Genomic DNA, 23,009 nt, shown 5'->3' with positions numbered 1-23,009 from the left:
TTGAATAGCAACCCACTCCAGTACTCTTGCCTGGAAAATCCCATGGACGGAGGAGCCTGGTGGGCTGCATGCAGTCCATGGGGTCGCTAAGAGTCGGGCACGACTGAACGGCTTCACTTTCACTTTTCACTTTCATGCATTGGAGAAGGAAATGGCAACCCACTCCAGTGTTCTTGCCTGGAGTATCCCCGGGACAGGGGAGCCTGGTGGGCTGCCGTCTATGGGGTTGCACAGAGTTGGACACGACTGAAGCGACTTAGCAGCAGCAGCAGCAGCAGCAGCAGCAGCAGCATCAACAAAACTAATGCTATCTCCCTGAAAGATTTGTCTAACACTGAATCTCAGTCTTTAAATTTTTATTTTTATATAAAAATAGTAGAGAAGAGTGATTTTAGTCATTTGTCATTTTAATGGTTTGATCTTTTATTTTTCCATCTCTGAATGGAAGCATGTTAGCTGCTCGCCCAGAAAGATTCACAGCATACCTTTTTTTTTTTAAGCCCAGGTTTCCTAGATATAAAACTTAAGACTGTTCTGTATTTTTATATACTCAAAGTTCTCAAATTTGAGGTCAAGGAGAAGAGGTAAAAATAAAAAGGAAGAAGAGAGTGCTTGCTTACACAGTAAATTCTTTTCATGAGTTCCATCTTAAAGAAATAAAGAGCGTCTTAACTTTAGTTGGCATTTAATACATTCATTCAGTTGAAATCTTTCTCAGCTAATAGTTCAAATATCAATGTTGGCAATTCCCCCAGGTGTGATAACTCTATATTAAGATATATACTGACTTTGATACATATATCTAATTTTAGAAATAAACATACGCACAGTATATACAGGTACATTGTATTTCCATCACAAATCTGAGATGCCACATTTTATTTATATAGAAATTTAGAGATCTAAAATTTGTCTTCCTGAAGTATTTGATATTGGTTGCTTCTACTGTGAAGCATAGTGATAGCAGCTCATATTTATGAAGTGTTTACTAAGCACCTGCTACTGTATTAATCACTATTACCCATGAACTGGATTTCTTTTTAAAGTCCGGTTTATTGATGTATAGTTTATAATACTATATAGTTTGCCCTACTTAGTTATGTAGTTCTGTGACTTTTGACAGGTACAGATCTTATCACCAATACCACAACCAACCATACGAGATATAGTTCCCTTGTTCTTCTTTGTAGTCAACCCACTCTCCTCATTCCCAACCCCTGGCAACCACTGATAGGATTTCTTCTGTCTGTATTGCCTTTTTGAGAATGTCATATAAATGGAATCATACAGTATGCATTTTGAGTTTGGTTTATTTAATTTAGCCATTCTGAAGGAGATCAGCCCTGGGATTTCTGTGGAAGGAATGATGCTGAAGCTGAAACTCCAGTACTTTGGGCACCTCATGTGAAGAGTTGACTCATTGGAAAAGACTCTGGTGCTTAGAGGGATTGGGGGCAGGAGGAGAAGGGGATGAGAGGATGAGATGGCTGGATGGCATCACCGACTCCATGGATGTGAGTCTGGGTGAACTCCGGGAGTTGGTGATGAACAGGGAGGCCTGGCGTGCTGCGATTCATGGGGTCGCAAAGAGTCAGACACGACTGAGTGAGTGAATTGAACTGAACTGATGCTTTTAGATTCGTCTGTATTGTGTCATCATCAGGTGTAGAAGTTCATACCTTTTTATTGCTGATAGCATTCCATTGTATGGATATGTTATTGTTTAGTTGCTCAGTAGTGTCTGACTCTTTGTGACCCCATGGACTGTAGCCTGCCAAGCTTCTCTGTCCATGGAAGTTTCCAGGCTAGGATACTGGTGTGGGTTGCCATTTCCTCCTTCAGGGAATCCTCCTGACTTGGATTGAACCCATGTCTCCTGCACTGGCAGGTGATTCTTTATTGCTGAGCCACCACGGAAGCTCTTGTATGGATATACCACATGTTTATTTGTTCACCAGTTGGGCATTTGCATTTCCAGTATTTGTTGATAGTATTTATGTAGAAGCTTATATATATATATATTTCTCTTGGGTAAATATCTAGGAGTGGGACAGCAGGATTGTATGGTAAGTATATGTTTAACTGTATAAGAAATTGCTAAAGTGAAAGTGGAAGTCTCTCAGTTGTGTCTGACTCTTTGCGACCCCATAGACTTTACAGTCTGTGGACTTCTCCAGGCCAGAATACTGGAGTGGGTAGCCTTTCCCTTCTCCAGGGGATCTTTTCAACCCAGGGATCGAACCCAGGTCTCCCACATTACAGGCAGATTCTTTACCAGCTGAGCCACAAGGGAAGCCCTAAATTAGAAATTGCCAAACTGTTTTCACGATGGTGTGATCACTGACCTAGAGCCAGACATCCTGGAATGTAAAGTCAAGTGGGCCTTAGAAAGCATCACTACGAACAAAGCTAGTGGAGGTGATGGAATTCCAGTTGAGCTATTTCAAATCCTGAAAAATGATGCTGTGAAAGTGCTGCACTCAATATGCCAGCAAATTTGGAAAACTCAGCAGTGGCCACAGGACTGGAAAAGGTCCATTTTCATTCCAATCCCCAAGAAAGGCAATGCCAAAGAATGTTCAAACTACCGCACAATTGCACTCATCTCACATGCTAGTGAAGTAATGCTCAAAATTCTCCAAGCCAGGCTTCAGCAATACATGAACTGTGAACTTCCTGATGTTCAAGCTGGTTTTAGAAAAGGCAGAGGAACCAGAGATCAAATTGCTAACATCTGCTGGATCATGGAAAAAGCAAGAGAGTTTCAGAAAAACATCTATTTCTGCTATATTGACTATGCCAAAGCCTTTGACTGTGTGGATCACAATAAACTGTGGGAAATTCTGAAAGAGATGGGAATACCAGACCACCTGACCTGCCTCTTGAGAAATCTGTATGCAGGTCAGGAAGCAACAGTTAGAACTGGACATAGAACAACAGACTGGTTCCAAATAGGAAAAGGCGTACATCAAGGCTGTATATTATCACCCTGTTTATTTAACTTATATGCAGAGTACATCATGAGAAACGCTGGACTGGAAGAAACACAAGCTGGAATCAAGATTGCCAGGAGAAATATCAATAACCTCAGATATGCAGATGACACCACCCTTATGGCAGAAAGTGAAGAGGAACTAAAAAGCCTCTTGATGAAAGTGAAAGTGGAGAGTGAAAAAGTTGGCTTAAAGCTCAACATTCAGAAAACGAAGATCATGGCATCCGGTCCCATCACTTCATGGGAAATAGATGGGGAAACAGTGGAAACAGTGTCAGACTTTATTTTTTGGGGCTCCAAAATCACTACAGATGGTGACTGCAGCCATGAAATTAAAAGACGCTTACTCCTTGGAAGGAAAGTTATGACCAACCTAGATAGCGTATTCAAAAGCAGAGACATTACTTTGCCAGCAAAGGTCCGCCTAGTCAAGGCTATGGTTTTTCCAGTGGTCATGTATGGATGTGAGAGTTGGACTGTGAAGAAGGCTGAGCACCGAAGAATTGATGCGTTTGAACTGTGGTGTTGGAGAAGACTCTTGAGAGTCCTTTGGACTGCAAGGAGATCCAACTAGTCCATTCTGAAGGAGATCAGCCCTGGGATTTCTTTGGAGGGAATGATGCTGAAGCTGAAACTCCAGTACTTTGGCCACCTGATGCGAAGAGTTGACTCATTGGAAAAGACTCTGATGCTGGGAGGGATTGGGGGCAAGAGGAGAAGGGGACGACAGAGGATGAGATGGCTGGATGGCATCACTGACTCGATGGACGTGAGTCTGAGTGAACTCCAGGAGTTGGTGATGGACAGGGAGGCCTGGCGTGCTTCGATTCATGGGGTCGCGAAGAGTCAGACACGACTGAGCGACTAAACTGAACTGAACTGAAACTGTTTTCCTAATAGGCATTCCCACCAACAGTGTGTGAGAAGTGTAGTTGTTTCATATCCTTACCAGCCCTTGGTATTGTAGATGGTGGTGTTGTTTTTAATCTACTCTAATGGGTATAGTGGTCCTGTGACTTTAATTTGCTTTTCTCTATTGAGTAACAATGTTGAGATCTTTTCTGTTCTTGCTTACCATCTGTGTCTCTTGTTTTGTAAAATATCTGTTCAAATCATTTGAGCATTTAGAAAGTTGGTTTGTTTTCTTTTTTTTTTGAATTGTGAAAGTTCTTTACGTGTTCCAAATAGTAGTATATGAACTGACTTTAATTCTCACAATAATTCTTTGAGGTGGATACTATTACTCTAAATTACAGATAAAAAAGTTTAGGCAGAGGTTTTAGTAATTTCCCAGGATTTCACAGCTAATAGGAAGCAGAGCTGGTATTGGAACCCATCCTGTGCTAAACTGTTTGCCAGTTTTTTCTTTTTTTTTGGCAGAGGTTGATTATGGGGGGCTGTGAATAGAACCAGGATCCAATTCGTGTAGGTGGTAAAATAATGGTTATAGAGACACCCCTGAGCAAAGCGGCAGTATATTACGGTAGCAACTCTGCATTGCATTTTTGGGAACAGCTGCTTGTTTCTGTTGAAAAAAGTTAATTACTTTTACTTTACGTCTCTTCTACTGGTGGCCAAAAGTACTTTTTCTAAATTACAGTCCAAGTATCTGCCATTATCAGGTGATGAAGTACTGTATATAAATGGATTTTCTAAACAGCAGAAGTTTACCCTTTTATGTATCTATACTTCATAAAAATGTTGATGCATTTGATGTTGGTCATCTGTTTTTTAAAACCTTTATCATAATGCTGACTTGTAGGCGCTTACTCTTTGGTGACATCCTCAGATATCCTGAATATCCTCTGACATTTCAGAGTAGCTTCAGACCCCAGTACTCTTTTTTTTTTTTGATATTTATTTTATATTGGGGTATGGCCAGTTGACGATGTGGTGATAGTTTCAGGTGCACAACAAAGGGACTCAGCCATCCACATTCATGTATCCATTCTCCGTTCAGGCTGCTACGTAACATCCAGCAGAGAGAGTTCCATGTAGTATACAGTGGTCCCTGCTGCCTGTTCATTGTAAAGCAGCAGTGTGTACATGTCCATCCCAGACTCCCTAACTATCCCAGATTCCAGTACTTTTAAGTTACATTTGTAGTGATTGACTTTTTTTTTTTTAAAAAAAAACCTTTTCTTATGATCCCCTCTGTCACTTGTTGGCTGAAATCATCCTTCCACCAGCCCCGCTTTTACCATTTATAATTCGATTGGCTAAAAGATAATCAAATTAGGCTTATGTGGATATTATCTAAGATAAATTTTAACTCTGGGAAACAGCTTGGGGATTTTCCAAGTGATAATCTCCCGTGACTGCTCAGAGGGCCTCTCTTGGTGTTTGGGTTCCAAAGAGTCCCTCTGGATCAATGAGCTCTAAATCAAGTCAGGTATGACATTTGATGGCAGAACATGTGATGCATTTTTCTTTCTAGCCTAGCTTTTATTAATAATTTATTAAATCATGGAGATTATTTTAGTAAAAAGATTAGGCAGTGTTCAGTGACATGGAATAAACAGGCACACAGCGGGCAGAAAGTTGGTTCACAGTCACTGTGTTTTGTAGCAGTTTACAAAGTTCCTAAGTCAGTGACAGCTTGTCCCCTCAGCTGTGCCTCTAGTAGGGCAGAATGATTACTTCCAAGTAATTAACTGAGGGGAGGAGACCTTGCTAAATCCTGTTTATTTTTTGTAAAAGATTAGGATGAAGGCTAGCCAGTGAGCTGCGCTTTTAAAGTACTTTTGGAAGTGCTTAATGCTTTCAAGCCATTCTGATCAATTTAGGCTCTTAGAAGAAATTAATATATACGCAGCCAGGGACAGGGTAAATATCTGTAGTGACTGCAGTTTCAGCTGCTTGGGCACCTTGTCAGATGGACAGGGACTTGGAGAGCAAAACTTCACCAGCCACGTGTTGACACCCTGGGGCTCTCCAGGGCATACCATGGTTGGCTTTTATTTGTGGACAGTTCTGTTTGAAAGGTCAAGAGAACTGTGGCTACCACTTGGGAGTAGTAGAGTTATGAACCACGATCGTATTGATAATCTGATTCAAACAGGGTTTCATCAAGCTTGCAGTTTTATTTAAAATCATTTTGCTGTATTGGACTTTAGTTTCTTTCTAACCCCAAGTTTACTTTTTTTAGTCTGAAAGCCAGATTAGTAATTCACACTTATTTTTCCACTGAACTTTGAATTTTCTAGTGGATTTTATCTGTTTAGCGAACTTATAAATCTGCATCTGGTATTTCAGTGTGCTGGCTTTTCCAGATTACATAGCAATATACACCTTTTATATAAGAGTTAATGAGTAGCCAGGTTAGGCTTCCCGGGCCATTGTTACATTCAAAGGCAGAAAGTTTGCTGTCTCCCTTCCATCCCCTCCCCTCCTTTTTTCCCTTTCATCTTTATATGTAGTTGCTATATTAAAGTAACTTTTAAAAGTTGCGATTTGTATTTTTTTTTAAACAGCATGCAGGTTTTTCATTTTGCTTCCTTCTAGATTCTGACTCTGTTTTATTGTGAATTTTAAACCATGGTAATTAACCTGGGCTGAGTAATAGTTTAATCAAGGGAGGTCTGGCTGCTTGGCTCTGCCTCTCCCCCTTTGCTGTCTCTCTGCCCCGTTTTTACCTGTGGATTTGCATGTTTGACCTAGCAGAGTAACTGGGTCCACAGCAACATGGGCGTGCCTCCCTCAGAAACACTCAGTTTCACGTATGACTCATAAGCTGAAGCACAGACACCACTTCCCCAATCTACAGGAGCCATTTTAACAGCACAAAACTTGCCGGATAGCTTTTTACTTTCCAGCCCAAAGGACAGTGTCTAAGGAGAACGAGAATATTGGAAGGTAACACATTAAGATTTTGCGTGTCTGCTTCTGGCTGTTTCCTGGGCTGGTAAACGGGGAGGGTACTTCTTACCTGTCGGAGAACATGGCTGAATGTGATCTTTAACTCTCTGGGAAAATGTGTGTCGCGGTCCCATGCCTGATTGCACTTTCCTACTAGGGGGAAACAAAGCATTCAGATTCTGGAAACTTTGAGATCTTCTTGATGAAGCAGTTTATTTTCTGTGATTTCTTTTTCCCCTCTGTGTGACTTGAGAATAAAGGAGACTTTTCTTGATTTTTTTTTTTTTAATACCACAAAGGAAACGAGGTCAAATTCTAATTTTTAAAAATGTGACTATATTTGTGAGGGTGCCCTGTAAATTACAATTAAGCAAACTGTATTATTCATGTGTGATTTGAGTGTTAAGGAAGAAGTTGAAGGGCAATGCTTTTGTTTTAGCATTTTAGTTAAGGGGAAGTTTGTAGACAACTCAGTCATAGGTGTTGCTCACTGACTGTAATATTCTTTGTAATTTTTTTTTTTTGTTTCTTTAAAGTTAATGAAGTTTATACTAAACATTTAATTTTGAAACCGAATGTAAGTTTGGATAAAATGCACGGCCATTTAGATAACAAGTAAAAGTGATTATTAAAGAGGAAGAAACGCTAGAATGATTCATTTACAGTTAGGAAAAAATAATAAAGTTTTATAATTCACACTAGAAATTTGTTCAGAGTAGCAACCTTAGAAGCATAACTAGTTTCTGAGGAAATGCAGGATTTTGATTTGTGTTAAAAAAAAGAATGTTGACCTTCCGTCTATACAACTGTTCTTAAAATTTGCTTGTTTTGAATTAAAAATTAAAAACTAAGAAAAGATTACTTAGTCCTTTCCTGAAATAGTTCTCATTATGGAAATTAGGAGATTTTGTCAAGTGTATATAACGCTGTCTCTTCAAATTCTAGGTGCTCTGAGAAACTGGATGCAGCAGTATATTACTTAAAAAGTTATTTTGTGAAACTAAAATCTGAATGAAAGTAAAGTTTGAATATGCAGTGCTTCCAAATACAGTTTTCAGAACTCAAACTTGGCAAGTCATTTATTGTTGACTGTGATGATATTTAGCTAGCTCATCGAGGATTCGCTGTTAATAACTTTCATAAGTGACTGAAGGCCTGTCAGATGAAAGGGAAGATAGAAAGGCAGTCAATTATTATTTCTTACTCTTTGAAAAGATTGTTCCTGTTATCAGATCTCAATTGACAGGCATAAGCAGACATTTTACCAGTTTAGCTCTGAGCCATTTGCTATCATCTTTGTTTGCATATTGCCGGTTTAGTCAGCTTTTGAGTAAGCAGAAGCTGTATTTACTTCTGGTCTGCTCTGTGTGAAAAATTTAATGAAACTTTTGCCTTTCTTTCTTTTTATTGAGTTTTTAAGGCCAGTGACCCACAGAGAAAAATCAAGGGGCGCACAAATGAGCAAATAATTAAGATTTCATTTATTAAAGTAGAAGAATTTAGTATATTAAAATTAAGACACCATTGCAATTTAAATAAAGATAAATACGAATCGTATATTTTGGTTTCTTGTTATGTGGAGAAGACTGAAGTGGGGCTTCAAGGAGAGGGAGGGAAAAAAAAAAAAACAGAAGCAAAGGCAAACCAGTATGACTTATTATGTAGTCCCCTTCCCACCCTTTTCCTTTCATAAAGTTGAATAGAAGTTAAAGTGAGTCATCAGAATTAAACTTAGAATGACCAGTTTGAAGAACTTCTCATTAAAAGATTGAAGATCGTTCGGCTGCCTCACTTTTAAAGTTGAGACTGTGGCCCAGAGAGGTCTTGTGACTTGCTCAAGGTTAGGTCGTGCTGGACTGCAGGCCTTCCAGACTGCAGCTGCTCAGTTGAGCCCCCACCAACAAATGATGCTTTGTTTGAAATGGTCTGTGTTGCCTCAGGAGTGAATAAAATCTTACATTAAGTTCCTTGGTGATGATTTTGGTGATAAGGTATGGCCAAATGAGTTAACCAAAGATTTTGAAAATTTGTTCAGACTAGTTTCCTTTTTCATCAGAGAGAGGACAAGGCATTTGTTTAATTTCTACAGCAGCTTTTTTCTCACTATTAGAATTTTTTCATAGTTGAAGTGTTGTGACATTACCTGTATAAGATGGGCCTAAGGAAGATGGGAATTTGCTTTGAACTCCTAGATACGAAGACAGATTTATTTCCACTTTAATCTTACCTCATCTTCTTTTGGTAGGACAAATACTGTTTCATATGATGCCTTGTTCTATTAAAGTGTGTGTAAAACTGCATATGTTTGCAAAACCTGGAGGCCTCTAAACTCTAACATAAGTATAATCTTGAATTTAACCTTCCCATAAGTAATAATCTCATTCCATTTGTTGTACCTTCTTCTTTGAAGGTTTACTTCATATACCAGGCACTTGATTCTTAGAACTGTCTGGGGAATACAGAATCTTTGTCTATTAACTTTTTGATATGTTTTATTGTGGTGGTTGAAATTTACCTTAGATCTGCCTTTCTTTAGGTCTGAAATCTGGATTTTTAAATTGCTTTTCATATGACTGTTGAATCCTTAAATTTCTGAGTCCCCTAACCTAATTTGCTATCAAATTTTCCACAATGTGGTGGTCATCCTTGTCCTAAACAGTAAGCAGGGCACACAAGTCTACAAAATCTGGGCTCTAGTCTCACAAACTTAGAGTCTTACCGAGAAAATAGGTTGTGGTAACATAGGTGAAATAAATAAAGAATGAAACAAAACCACAGAGTTATTAAATTTTGGTTCAGATTGCTTGCCTAGAGGTGACAGGTGACCGAGACTTAAAATGGGCATGAAAGGTCTATGAGTCTTGAGGAATATTGAAGAATGAGTAGCCTTTATTTGTACAGGTTTGGAAGAGTATCTTCAGTGAGAGTAAGAATATATACGAGAAACAAATATAGCATATTAACACAGATATATGGAATCTAGAAAAACGGTATTGATGAAACTATTTGCGGAGAGGAAATGGAGACCCCGAGGTAGAGAATGGACTTGCGGACACAGCGGGGGAGGGAGAGAGTGGGGCAGATGGAGAGAGTGGCCTCAGAGCACGCACACTATGGGGTAAGGTGGAGAGCTGGTGGAAGGTGCCGGGTAGCACAGGGAGCCTGGGGCGCTCTGCCGGCCGGGACGGTTGGGGGAGGGGGGTGGCAGGGGAGGAGGGGATGTGTGGATAATTGTGGCTGTATAATTATACAATAATTCGCAGTATTGTGTGGCAGAAACCAACACATTAAACCAACATTAAACCAAACATTTAAAAAACCAAAATTTAAAAAAAGAATAAGAATGTAAATTCTTAGAGGGCAGAGGTGTTGTATTCTGTTTCTCCATCTTTTTCAACCTTGGACAGAGTATCAGGCACAAGTGTACAGGCCGTTACTATTACATTTGCGGCATTAAACCCTTGCTGCTCGGTTGGGCAGGTCCTGCTGTAGTGGTGGCAGACCTGTAAAGGACATGTGGCCCTTAGCTTAATCTTGGATGCATACACATTGTAACCACAGAAATAATTAACACCTGCCTGGTAATATGCTGCATTTAAAGTAGTAATTTTTGACCTTTGTTGTAACAGAGAATCACCTGGTTTCAACTTAGAGATTTTGGTTTATTAGGCCCTGGGGTTTGGCTTATCCATCTGCAATTTTAATAAGTACCCTAGATGACTTTCTCAGAAAGAGAGTTTGCAGGTTTAAGAGCTGTGAAGAGTGATTAATCAGTTACTTAGCATTTTAATGTCTGAATTTTTAAGGAACAGTGGCATTTGGAAACCCACAGGCTCTAGGAAGTATTAATAAGAAGAATGGCGAGGACTTACCTAGCCTCAGCTCCCTGCGCAGTGCTCCCTTTCTCTATTGGTTTTCTGCTGGGCTTTGTCTTTCAACGTTGTGGCTCTTCTGTGTCCTTTTCTCTAATTCGGCTTTTCTTCCTCTGGCTGTCCACTGACAGCCATCTTGACCACATTATATAATTAATTGTTTTTGTTTTTCAGGCTTAATTAGCCTCTTTATCTCTCAGTGAACCATCACTCTCCCAATGTTAGTATTTGTTTTTTTTTTTTTTTTAGTTCCCTTTGGTGCCTCATGGTAACTCTCCATTCCCTTTTCCTTGGGATAGGGCAAAAAAAAAAAAAAAAAGCCCCTTCTTGCTGTGGGGTAACATTCACAGTCTTTGAAAACTCTTCTTTCCTCAGAGATACTGTTATTATTTATTATTGTTTGAGTCTGGGAGGGAGTAACTTTTTTTTTTTTTTGCCATGTAATACTTGAATATGGTTTTTGAAATTTCTTTGGACATTTAACTGCATAATGGATTGCATATTTGTAGGCTTTGCATGACATATTGTCTAGACTGCACAGACTCTTAAATGAGAAGAAGAGTCCCATCAGTTGAGTGGTCTGAATGTAATTTTGCCTCCATCAGTTGATCAGAATATTTTGTTCCTTTGCTTAGGAGCTGCTTCCTTTAAACGGTAAGAATTAAATTAGTAATATCATTGAGTCAACCTAATTGATTTGGGCAGTTTTCAACTTTCTGAGCAATCTTTCTCCCGTTAGTAAAGAGGAGCTCCTAATGGGAAAGTTATTTGTCACCTCTACCTTTGTGTCTTGTCAGTTGATCTGTGTACTAGAGTAAAAGTGGCTGGTGATCTATACAATAAATGTATAGGAATCCACCCTTTTTGAAAAAAATAGTTCCTGTGCAGTTTGCTTTGTTGGTAGAGGGGATAAATTAGGCAGCTGAGCTTTGGTTGTATAAATTTCTGTGCTGAAACATTTCTTATTCCTTCTCTTCCAGTAATAAGTATCTGAATTAATAACCCCATTGTCATCATCAGAAAACTCTTCGTAAACTTGTCTTTTCACCTTTGTTCATTTACCCCTATTGGAATTCAGAGGCCTTTCCATGTGCCTGTTAATGCTGCATGGCGAGGTAGCAGGGGCTTCCCAGGTGGTGCTAGTGGTAAAGAACCCGCCTGCCAATGCAGGAGACTTAAGAGACTCAGGTTCTGTCCCTGGGTCAGGAAGATCCCCTGGAAGAGGGCATGGCACCTCACTCTAGTATTCTTGCCTGGAGAATCCCATGGACAGAGGAGACTGGTGGGCTAAATCCATTGGGTCGCAGAGTTGGACATGACTGAAGCAAATTAGCATAGCATAGCAAGATATCAGCTCTTTTTTGTCTCCATATTTTGTAGCTTGAGATTGATTGCTAGCATCAAAAAAAAAAAAAAAAAGCACAAATGTAAACAATATGAATGCCTTCTAGATTTATGAAGATTGATTTAATAATTTTTATATTAAAAAACTATCAAAGTGTTGCACATTTTTAAAAATCTAATAAAAAGCCTTTAGTGAAAAGCAGCCTCTCTCTTCTACCACTTCCCCATCTCAGTCCTGCTGCCTAGAGGCAGCCACTTATACAAGTTTTTGATTTCTTGAATTTTCAAATTTGTATTTTCTTGGATCTATCTTTTCCCCATCTTCTATCCTATAGAATAGAAGTTCTTCAAGGTAGCAGGAACCAGTGTGACTTTAAGTGATGTCAAGTCACATAGAGGTCATAATTTATGTGGTAGATGCTCAGTAATTCAGTGGTCATTGTATTTGTGCAGAGTTGTATGGTTTTAGAAATTAAATGAAAGAAAATTGGTTAGTTTCTGTGTTTTAGAAAACAGTCCTGTAAACACCGAAACTAGAAGATTTTATAATAAAACAATAAAAATGAGCTGTTGATTTAATAACTTAGTTTCTGTGCATCTTGTTTTTTGTATCAAAATACTCAGTGGAACCTGTGTGTTGTAGTAAAGCAATTCTTTATCCTTTTTTCTTGAAAACTATGAAATGTGAGTGTAGGATCATGTATAAAACATACACAGTTTACTGTGATGGATTCATTTTGATATTTGGCAAAGCTAATACAATTATGTAAAGTTTAAAAATAAAACAAAATTTAAAAAAAAACACACACACACACAGTTTAAATGTTCTTACATAGTGTTTACCCATGTCACAACAGCCTAGGCTAAGAAATAGAGCATGTTTATTAAGATAAAAATCCCCAACTCTGCCCATGTTTGTTTTTCCTTAAAAATAACTATTATTCTGGTTTTTGTGATAACCCTTTCTTTATGGTTTTACCCTTTTGGATTTTACTGAAATGGATCATACCAGGTATACTCTGTAGTGACTTGTTTCTTTCATTTGACTCTATGAGACTTATCTTCATTGATTTTAACTGCAGTATAATACTGCATTGTCTGTCTGTGTTGGAACGTATTTACCATCTCGTTGATGGCGGTAGAGTATGTCCAGTTTGGGAACACTCTTGATGTAATTCTTGGAACATACGTGCAAGAGTTCTTTATTATATCGTCACAATGAGGTATGTGAAGAGTTTACAATGTGTATGGGGAGAATGCAAATTAAAGATAATCTAGAGTTTCTCATTGTCTTTCCTAGGAAGAGATGCTATCGATGCCTTCTTGCTCCTTCAGCCTCTTGTCATGGTGGTTTGCCCTGGGGGCTCAAACCTTCCAGCGTGTGCTCGGTTGCTTCAGTCGTGTCCGACTCTTTGCGACCCCGTGGACTGTAGCCTGCCAGGCCGCTCTGTCCATGGGATTCTCCAGGCAAGAATACCGGAGTGGATTGCCATTCCCTTCTCCAGGGGATCTTCCTGACCCAGGGATTGAACCTGAGTCTCCTGTATCTCCTGCATTGTAGGCAGATTGTTTATTGCTGAGCCACCAGGGAAGCTGGGACCCTAAAAAGTGGGCAGGTGATGTCTTTAGAATAAGTTGTGGGCATTAGTACATTTGACCACTAAACACTCAGTGGTTTAGCATGCCTCCCATTTATTAACTAGAGTTTATTTCAAACAATTTTGAGTAAAAATTTTGTGATAGATACATTAAAATCACTGTTACGTACATAAAAACAGTACTATCATTGATACATATGAAGTAAAGTTATAAAAATATAGGCAGTTGGGCAACAGCAATTTTAGAATGGTAAGAAGAGATTGGAGAGGGATATATGCATATTTATATTTGACTTTTTTATTCTTAAGACTCTGAAACAAATTATGGAAAAATGTTAATATAAAGCTGGGTGATGGGCATGTCATTGTATTCTTTCTTTGGTTGAACTACTTCATAGTAAGTTGTGCTATGTAAGGGGTAGATTATTTTCCCTCCACATTTATATATAACTGAGAAATAATGTTTAATTTGATGAGGACCAGAAGTTGATTTTTAAAAAAGAAGTGGTGAGTAAACTCTACATCAGTTTAAAAAATCATCATTTCAATGAAGGAGATGAGCTAGATTCAGAATTAAGTTATACGTAAGACTGTATATCTGTCCCCTATAACTAACAAGATGGCTCTAGGCATACTTCTGATGAGTAAATGATAATTTCCAGTTGACATCCATTAACCAGTTGGAGATAATAGTTTGTTTGAAATAATTTAGCCTTTAGAATCGTCACTTTCAAATATTTTTCAAAAATACATTTTAGAACAAAGATTCTTAAAACATAATTGATATAGTGTTAATTGACATTGATAAACTTTTTCCCCCCCCAAACTTTAAACTTTTTATTTCGTATTGGGGTATAACCAATATACTGATAAACTTTTAACTAGCAAATACCTTGAATTAGACTTTTACATCTAACCAGATTTATTGCCATAATTAGTGTTCCGTCTTGCTTCCTGATATGTGTTTCATCTTGTTTCCTTAAAATTCTTACTTATGATGATAGTAATTCTTGCATCTTTAGTTATAAACTTGATATGGAATCTTTATATAAGATTTCCAAAATTCAATAATGTAAATGTGGGATTTGCTATAAAAAGGGAAACATGGACCTTCCTTTCAAAGTCATCCCCTGGCGTGCGCGCGCGCTCTCTATTTTTAATTGGGAATGAACACACAGTGGTTTATTATCAAAGAAATGCAAGCCCTGGGTAAACACAACTTTGCATATGTGTCCATAGTGGGGGAAGAAAGAAATCAAAGTTTTCATTAAGTTCTCAAAATATCAAATTGCCCTGGCTCTCTTTTTTGGGCTGTTTTCCAGGGCGTCTCTATTTGTAGTAGCAGGAACACAGAGGAACAAATGGAAGTAGAAGTCATAGGATTTATGTAATTGAAAGGGTTCTCCTAAGTCATGCAATTCAGGGGTCTCCTGGATTTTTTTTTAATTATATTACTTTTCCTCCTATATAATTTACCGATTCATTCAACAATTGTTTATTGCCTGTAGTATTCTTGATGCTGGGGAATACAGCAGCCAGAGATTTTCTTACTGCAATTTAGAACGTAGCCATACTGATGGAACCAATGCAGTGTTGGTGGTGGTGTGTAGACTGCACCTTTCACGCAAGTTAGAAAGAGACTACTGGGGTTAGACCCCTGAACTTGTTAAGATCTCTGCATAGGACATTCTTAAGGTGAGCTACCTTTGTTCTGCAGAAGGTCAGAACATGTTGTGAGAGGCATCGTTGAAGATGGGCTGCTTTGTGTATCTAAGATATTTCTCTTTGTTACAGTGGAAGCCAAATAATCATGACTTATCTTTCTTTGGTAATAATATTTTTCTAAGCACTAAATCCTCGCGAATGTTTAAAATTCCTTTCCAAGTAACCTTTGTATTTATTCAGAATTTTATGTCTTAAAGAAGCTTGTTAAAGTATGCTGGAAGAATATATACAGTATCATACTATTTATATAAGGTTTAACATATACCACACAAAACACATATATATATTAAACCATGAAGAAGAAGAATGTGAAGATTTTAGATTTAAATTAGAATTAATCAGAATTAAACTTATATGTGTTTTAGTTTCAGAGACAGTTAAGACAATTTGTATTTAGAAATAGAAGATTTGTGTAAGTTATTTGTTTATTCAAAATACTTTATGGTCTGAACTGTTAAAACTGGGTGTTATATTTGATCCTTTTGTCTATGGACCAGAGACAGATATGTGGTTGTTATGGGCTAATTTATAACCTGTTAGTCTTAGAAATAAACTGAAAGGAAGACATACTGTTCATCTGCACTTGGTAGAATAAAACAGTTGCCTGCCTTTGTTAGCAAATGATTGTCAAGAAGGTGGTACACACTAGGTTCTCTGCAGACGTCCTGAGACTTTTCTCACCATTTAGAGTGGTTCGAGGGCATCCCAGGTGGCACAGTGGTAAAGAATCTTCCTGCCAATGCAGGAGATGCAGGAGACTCAGGTTTGATCTCTGCAGTCAGGAAGATTCCCTGGAATAGGAAATGGCAACCCCTCCAGTATTGTCGCCTTGGAAATCCTACGGACAGAGGAGCCTGCGCGGCTACAGTCCACGGGGTGGCAAAAAGTTGGATGTGATTGAGCACCCTCACACAGGGTGGTCTGACAGAGCATCAGAGCCACAGGCTGTGGCAAGGGAGCTAATGTGTAAGGAAACGGACACTTCCCTTAAGGCTCAGGGAGCATGTATTCCCTAGACACTGGGACAGTTGAGGGCAATACACTGACAAGCAAGAGCAGAGATATACTACAGATATGCTGGGAAGGCGCTAGGCTCTTACTCTGCTGAAAAGTATATTTTCATTGAAAAATACTGAATAAAAACGCAGTTGTTATCCAGGATACTCATTTTAAGAAATGTTACTTACTTTAGGAGCATGGTGCCATGCTTAAAGTTGATTTTTATGTGTATATTAAATTCTCTTAAATGACTTACTTAAAACAGCAAGACTTGACCAATTAGGAATGGAGTTCTGTTTGGTTTGTTTATAGTTGATGGGTGAGCATATGTGAATAAATGGTATGAGCCAAGTTTTGGATATTCTGAGAAGAAAACAAGCGGGTAGAGATCGTGTGATTGGCAGGAGGGACACGAATGGCGACCTGGAAAAAGTGCTTACCAGAGCCATGGCAAAAATGGCCAGGGATCCAAGAGGCAAGCTATCCGTACTGCTGTTTTGAGTTGCCTGTTGGAAGGATTTTTGTTTCCGTTTTGAGTGGTGGTTATCTTTTATGAGAGGTAAAAGCTGAATGGGAAGGTCTTCTATCCAGGTGAAATGTTATTTATCTAACCAGTTGGGTAAAATAGTTTGAGGGCTGTTCTGTTGTTCAGACATTTCATTTTGTAGTCCATCATTGTGATTTTCAAGTCTTAATTTGAAAGGTGTTTACTCCTAAAAATACTTCTTGAGAAAACTATTAATAATGAGTCTTCATGTGTGAAATGAACTTAGATCCCCACCTCAGAATACCTTTTTATTTGTTCTGTTTTCATAAACAGTCTTTACCAATTACATCTTTATGCTTCTGGCACCAGGCTTTGATACATTTTCATGTAGATGATTGGACTATTTATAAAACAAGACATAAAGATGTAGCAGAGAAGGCAGGAAGTACTTGATGTTTGTATGCCATATCTTGTTCTCTGCTTCCTGTCAGTTAAACCACGATGAGAGGAACAGAGACACAGATGTACAGTTGCTGCTCTAATTTCCCATTAGGGGACACGTTAAGTGTAAAGCTTGTTTCATTAAACTTTTGTCACTTGTCAATCCTAGGCATGTCACAGGCTTGTTTTGTATTTATGGATTGTATGGATCACAGTTAGAGAAAATATGAAAATGTGTTTACTTTTTGTGAAATTTTTGTAGGTCATAAAAAACTGGCCTTCAATATGAAATGATAAGCTAATATATTGGTCTCAAATTTTGATACGCATTCTTTTTTTTTTTGGTGTATCAATATTCTTTAAAAGTTTTAGAGCACTTGGTGGTTTACAAAGTAAAATCTTAGTAGGTACAACTTTTAAGATGATGAAAGAAAGGTCACAGAGGTTGACTTACCCAAGGAAATAAAGTTATTAAATGGCAGTACTAGGATTTGAACACAGGTCTTCTGATGCCAGATCCTGCGTGCTTTTAGGAAAAAGTTTGTTTTCATTAAATTCCCATTTCATCTTTATTCAGTGATTTAAGCTTTTAGGTTTACCTTAGCTCCTTCTATCTGGAATGTCCCCCCAGCAAATAATTACTGAATAACATGGGAAAATAAGTTTTGTATCTATTTCTGCTGCATCTTTGGTCTCAGCTTATAGACTGATTGTCCATAGTGTCTTAGCTACTTGTCTCTTTCCTGTCAACTCTTACCCACCGGTGTCTAGCAGGTAGGTCCCTCGTGAGTCCTTGTGAAATAAATAAAAGAATATAGATAGTACTAATATGACTTCTGAAGGCTACCTAGTATATAGGAGAAGACAATACAAGGGGAATGTAATCTTCTCCTTGAAGTGTTTATGTTTGTGAAGGGAATGGTTTAAAAAAGAAAACTGCCCAATAAACCTTTTGTTAGTCACTCAGTTGAGTCCGACTCTTTGCGACCCCATGGACTCCAGCTCACCAGACTCCTCTGTCCATGAGGATTCTCCAGGCAAGAGCACTGGAGTGGGTTGCCATCCCCTTCTCTATAAGCCTTTCAGTTGTTGTTAAATTTCAATTAACTCAAAAGTCAAATTAAAAATTAAAGGGAAATAGTAGCCTTGAGGTTTGCCTGTAAGAAGTTGGCCATTGGATTTAGCTGTATCTGTTTTCACCTCAAATTTTCCCTTCCCCTCTCCTTATGTACCTATAGACTGTCTGAAAGGTAAGAAGTTATCCCACAGCTCTTCCACTTAGAGAGGTCACATTTTCTGTGTCCAGTTGTCAGGGGTTTGGCGGTAGCTGGGAGTTAGATGTGAAGGAGAGGGGCAGGGCTTCTGTTTATGGGTTGTAGGGCAGCCATATTGCCTGACAATCCCACATTTTTAAAGCAGAATTTTTTGAGGGGGATCATCAAGATCACTAGATTAGAAACCCTATGAAGGCAGAAATGGTCTGTTTTTTCCTGTATTCCTGCCACCTAGAACAGAGTCTGACATGTTGTAGGTACTCAGGGGATATTTGTTGAATGGATGAGTGAATGAATGAGTGTGAGCTGAGGTCAGACATGTACTCATACTGTCTCTGAGCATCTTGAGTATTTCTTTGACAAATATTGTTCATGACCCTCTGGGTAAGCTGTGGGGGTTTGGTGGTGACCATGACAAAGTCCTTGCTCTTATTTGGTTGGTCTCTGAAGCCATGGTTGTTACTGACATGACGATTAAATGACAGATACAGCAAAGTACTTTAATATGAAGCCTGGTACCTGTAGCTATTATTTTCTTATTTTTTTTTCTAATTTGTTATTATTATCTCTCTCTTAATTCCTTGAGGATAAGTATCATGGTTTTTTGTCTGTACAGCAACATCAGTGGTTGTAAAGATGTTTAAGAATTAAGCAGTATGTATATGCCGGGTCCCAGGTGGCACTAGTGGTAAAGAACCTGCCTGCCAGTGCAGGAAACGTAAGAGATGTGGGTTTGATCCCTGGGTAGGGAAGATACCCTGTAGGAGGGCATGGCAAGCCACTTGAGTATTCTTACCTGGAGAAGCCCATGGGCAGAGGAGCTTGGAGGGCTACAGTCCATAGTGTTGCAAAGAGTCGGACTTGACTGAAGCGACTTAGCACACGTGATATGATATGTCTTGTTTTGTAAATTAAGGCTGAGCGCCGAAGAATTGATGCTTTTGAACTGTGGTGCTGGAGAAGACTCTTGAGAGTCCCTTGGACTGCAGGGAGATCCAACCAGTCCATTCTGAAGGAGATCAGCCCTGGGATTTCTTTGGAAGGAATGATGCTAAAGCTGAAACTCCAGTACTTTGGCCACCTCATGCGAAGAGTTGATTCATTGGAAAACACCCTGATGCTGGGAGGGATTGGGGGCAGGAGGAGAAGGGGACGACAGAGGATGAGATGGCTGGATGGCATCACTGACTCGATGGACATGAGTCTGAGTGAACTTCGGGAGTTGGTGATGGACAGGGAGGCCTGGCGTGCTGCAGTTCATGGGGTCGCAAAGAGTCGGACACGACTGAGCGACTGATCTGATCTGATTACCAACAAATTATAAGTGGACCTTATTGTGCTGTTGTAAAACAGCATGTGTCTTCATGCTAAAGTATTTTTAAAAATCTAGTAAGTGCCCACTACATCTACTAAAGCAACTTTGAATTCTTGAACTTCTGAAGAGTCAAGCAAAGCCACAAAGCAGAAAAGGCATCTAACAAAGAGCCAAGTTTAATGCAAATAGACATTTTTACAGGAACTTCTTTCTTCTAAACATTGTCCTAGAAGAAAGTAAAGATGCACTGAAAGTTGGTGCCAGAAGTCTCTATTAAATGACTAAGAAACTTTCATCAGTCATGGATGTCATATCCTTCCTCACTAAATAACTGAATCAGCATCATCTTTTCAAGATACTTAATACTATAAGCTGCAATATGCAGTCATCCACAGATGCAGCAAGTTCATATATTTCAAAGTTTCTGTAGTGTCCAAATGGATATAGGACAGTTTTGAGGTTCAGTTGATTAACTTGTAAGAAAGGTTGTATGGTAATGAGTCATATCTTTTTTTAAATCTTATTTTTCTATTTCTGCCTTCTTTTAATCCTTAGGCAAAGAATAAAAACTTGATGTAAACTAGTGAAGTAATTTTTGCTTGTTTTAAATAATTTTCCTATACCCTGGGTGATTTATAAACCATTGTGGAGAATCTCTGTTACACGTAATTAATGAAGAATTTAAGGAGGATAGTATACACATCAGCGGCTAGAAGTTATTAATATCAGTGTAGAAGTCAAGCTATGGGATGTTTGTTTAAACTGTCCTCATCATTTTTAGATGGTAGTTACCCGACCCCCTTGCTTTGAGCTTCGTAATCTTGGGGACCACACAGTATTGCTGCAACCGGATTTGAAAACCTCCAGGAACTTTCCACTTCTTCTTTCCAAATCAAGCCTGCATTCCACTGCCTGACTTTCAAGACTCTCCATAATTTGGTTTTGCTTTGGTTCACATTTTCTACTGTTTGCTGTTGTCAACTCTTAGCTCTGGTCAGTCTGTTAACTGTCTCCAAACTTACTCTGGTCATTGGTTTTTGTTTATTCATTCATTCATTCATTTTTGTTTTGGGTATGCTGAGTCTTCGCTGCTGCTGGGGCTTTTTCTTCTCTGGTTGCAGCGAGCGGGGGCCACTCTCCAGCTGCGGTGTGGTGGCCCTTCTTGGAGCGTGTGCCCTCGGGTGTGAGGCTCAGGAGCTCTAGCGGTTGGGCTCCATGGCTGGAGGACAGCTCTGCAGGGGTGTGCCACGTGGGCACAGCTGCTCCTCAGCACAGCTTGGGGGATCCTCCCAGATCAAGGATCCAACCTGTGTTTCCTTCGTTGGTTGGTGGATTCTCTACCACTGGGCCACCAGGGATGCCCACTTTGGTCGGTTTTAATTCTCTTTATTCCTTTGTGTCTCAGCCTTCACACAGATGCGCATCCATGCACATGTGCACGCATGTACACATGTATGCCTGTCTAAGGAAACATGTGTGCACACACACTATATCTGGCTGTCTTTCCCTTTCCGTACAGTCTCTCCACATCCTGCCTCACTTGAAGGTTGAGTTTAGGGCCTTCACTGTCTAAAGTGTTTCCTTGACCCATTTGCCCGTCCTTTCTTCAGAAATGCTGCAGTATTGGCCAGCTTTATTAACGTTTAATTAAATGCTGACTTTCAGTGTTCAGTTATTTTCTCTCCTGGTCTTCTTTCCTGAACTAGATTGTAAGCTCCATAGAAGGCAGCCCATGCGTTATCTCTTCGTCTTTCCCACAGTGCTGAGTTTAGGGGAAGTTCACTAAGTATCATCAGTTGTTTTTTTAACCACCAAGTTGATCAGTAGAGCATGGTTTCTTGTGAAAATGGATGTTGTAAGAAGGCCTAAAAATTGAACTGTTCTGTATTATAATTCTTTTTTTTTCCCCCTGCACTGCATGGCTTGTGGGATCCTAGTTCCCCGACCAGGGATCGAATTCATGTCCTTAGCAGTGAAAAGCAGTCCTAACCACTGGACTGCCAGAGAATTCCCTGTGTTACAAATCTTTATATAAACTGTGAATAGTATTTAAAGTTTGCTTCAATCTGAGATTTGTGCAATAGGAAAATATAAAGTTACGTATGTAATTTATACTCAGCCCATGCCCTTCCACTGTCTCATTTCTCATCTTGTGGTTTTGCTGTTTCTAGGTTTTTTGGTGTCCTCGAGTTTACCATCATAGGCATGAGCCAGGTCACTATGAGGATGATTATAGAAAGAATCCCATTTTAAGGATCCTGACATGGACCACCAGGATCGTTTGATTATAGCCAAACTTACTGAAAATAGATTTTTATTGTTCAAAGAAGAAAGGGGTATGCTATGAAATTGGAGAGCTTCTCACACGTAGTGACCAGGAAGTTCTGTGCGTGAGGATGAGTCCATCAGACTTGCTGGTGACTTGGGAAAAGGTAAACGTGCTTTGCTTCTCGAGAGTTTGTGTCCTTGACTCAGGTCCCAGTGTGACTTGGGAGAGGCACCTAAAATGCCACAGGTATAAAAGGCTATGATCACTCAAGAAGATGTGGAAAGCTCTGAACTGAGCCAGCAAGCCTGGGACAGGGTGGGATGTACGGGCGCTGGAGGAACTGGAGCAGGACGGACTCTGGCTTCTTCACCTCAGGGGTGGGGCAGCGGGCCAAGAGGGGCTATGAAATGCAGAGATGCTGGTGTACTTGTTTCTGAGATGGGAATGAAGAGTCGTAATATTGTGGCCTGGGTGTCCTTTTAAACTTGGTCGGTGAACGATTCCCATTCACTCTTCTGTGCAGGTGTTCAGATATCCTGCTTTACGCATCTGATGGCTACCGTTTTCTCATACCTTTTGGAGCATCATGAAGAGCCACTTCAGCCCTGTTAATGGACTTGAAGTTTTTCTTATAGGCAGTGGAAGCCACTGATTAGTTTTTTAAAATTGAAGTATAGTTGATTTACAGTGTTATGTTGGTTACTTTTAAGTAGAGAAGTCAGTTGGTTCTATTTTCATTTTTGGTGAATTATTCCTATTGCAGGGTGAAGAGCCACAAGAGGAACTAGACTAAAGGTAGTAAGGACCCCTCAGTTGAACACATGGAGCAGCT

At 39.3% G+C, this 23,009-nt stretch overlaps 1 protein-coding gene across 10 annotated transcripts in view; it reads left to right on the top strand.

Annotated features, from left to right (window-relative positions):
- ELF1 (E74 like ETS transcription factor 1) overlaps positions 1-23,009 on the top strand; it is a 121,631-nt gene that overhangs the window by 30,293 nt on the left and 68,329 nt on the right. Inside the window, exon 1 of one of the 10 annotated variants that reach the window (XM_086328762.1) lies at positions 6,672-6,850. The exons of 7 other annotated variants lie outside the window; for them this stretch is intronic. The gene's annotated coding sequence lies outside the window, so the exon portion shown is untranslated. Of the gene's footprint in view, positions 1-6,671; positions 6,851-22,079; positions 22,341-23,009 lie in introns of those variants that run through there. 2 more of the 10 variants (XM_086328771.1, XM_086328770.1) reach the window with 2 other exon arrangements.

Source organism: Bos grunniens, chromosome 12, assembly GCF_055505025.1.
Source record: "Bos grunniens cultivar Pamir isolate PY7600 chromosome 12, Bosgru_T2T1.0, whole genome shotgun sequence".
NCBI lineage: Eukaryota > Metazoa > Chordata > Mammalia > Artiodactyla > Bovidae > Bos > Bos grunniens.
Note: the sequence above shows the minus strand (reverse complement) of the source record. Positions and strands in the feature narration are given on the sequence as shown.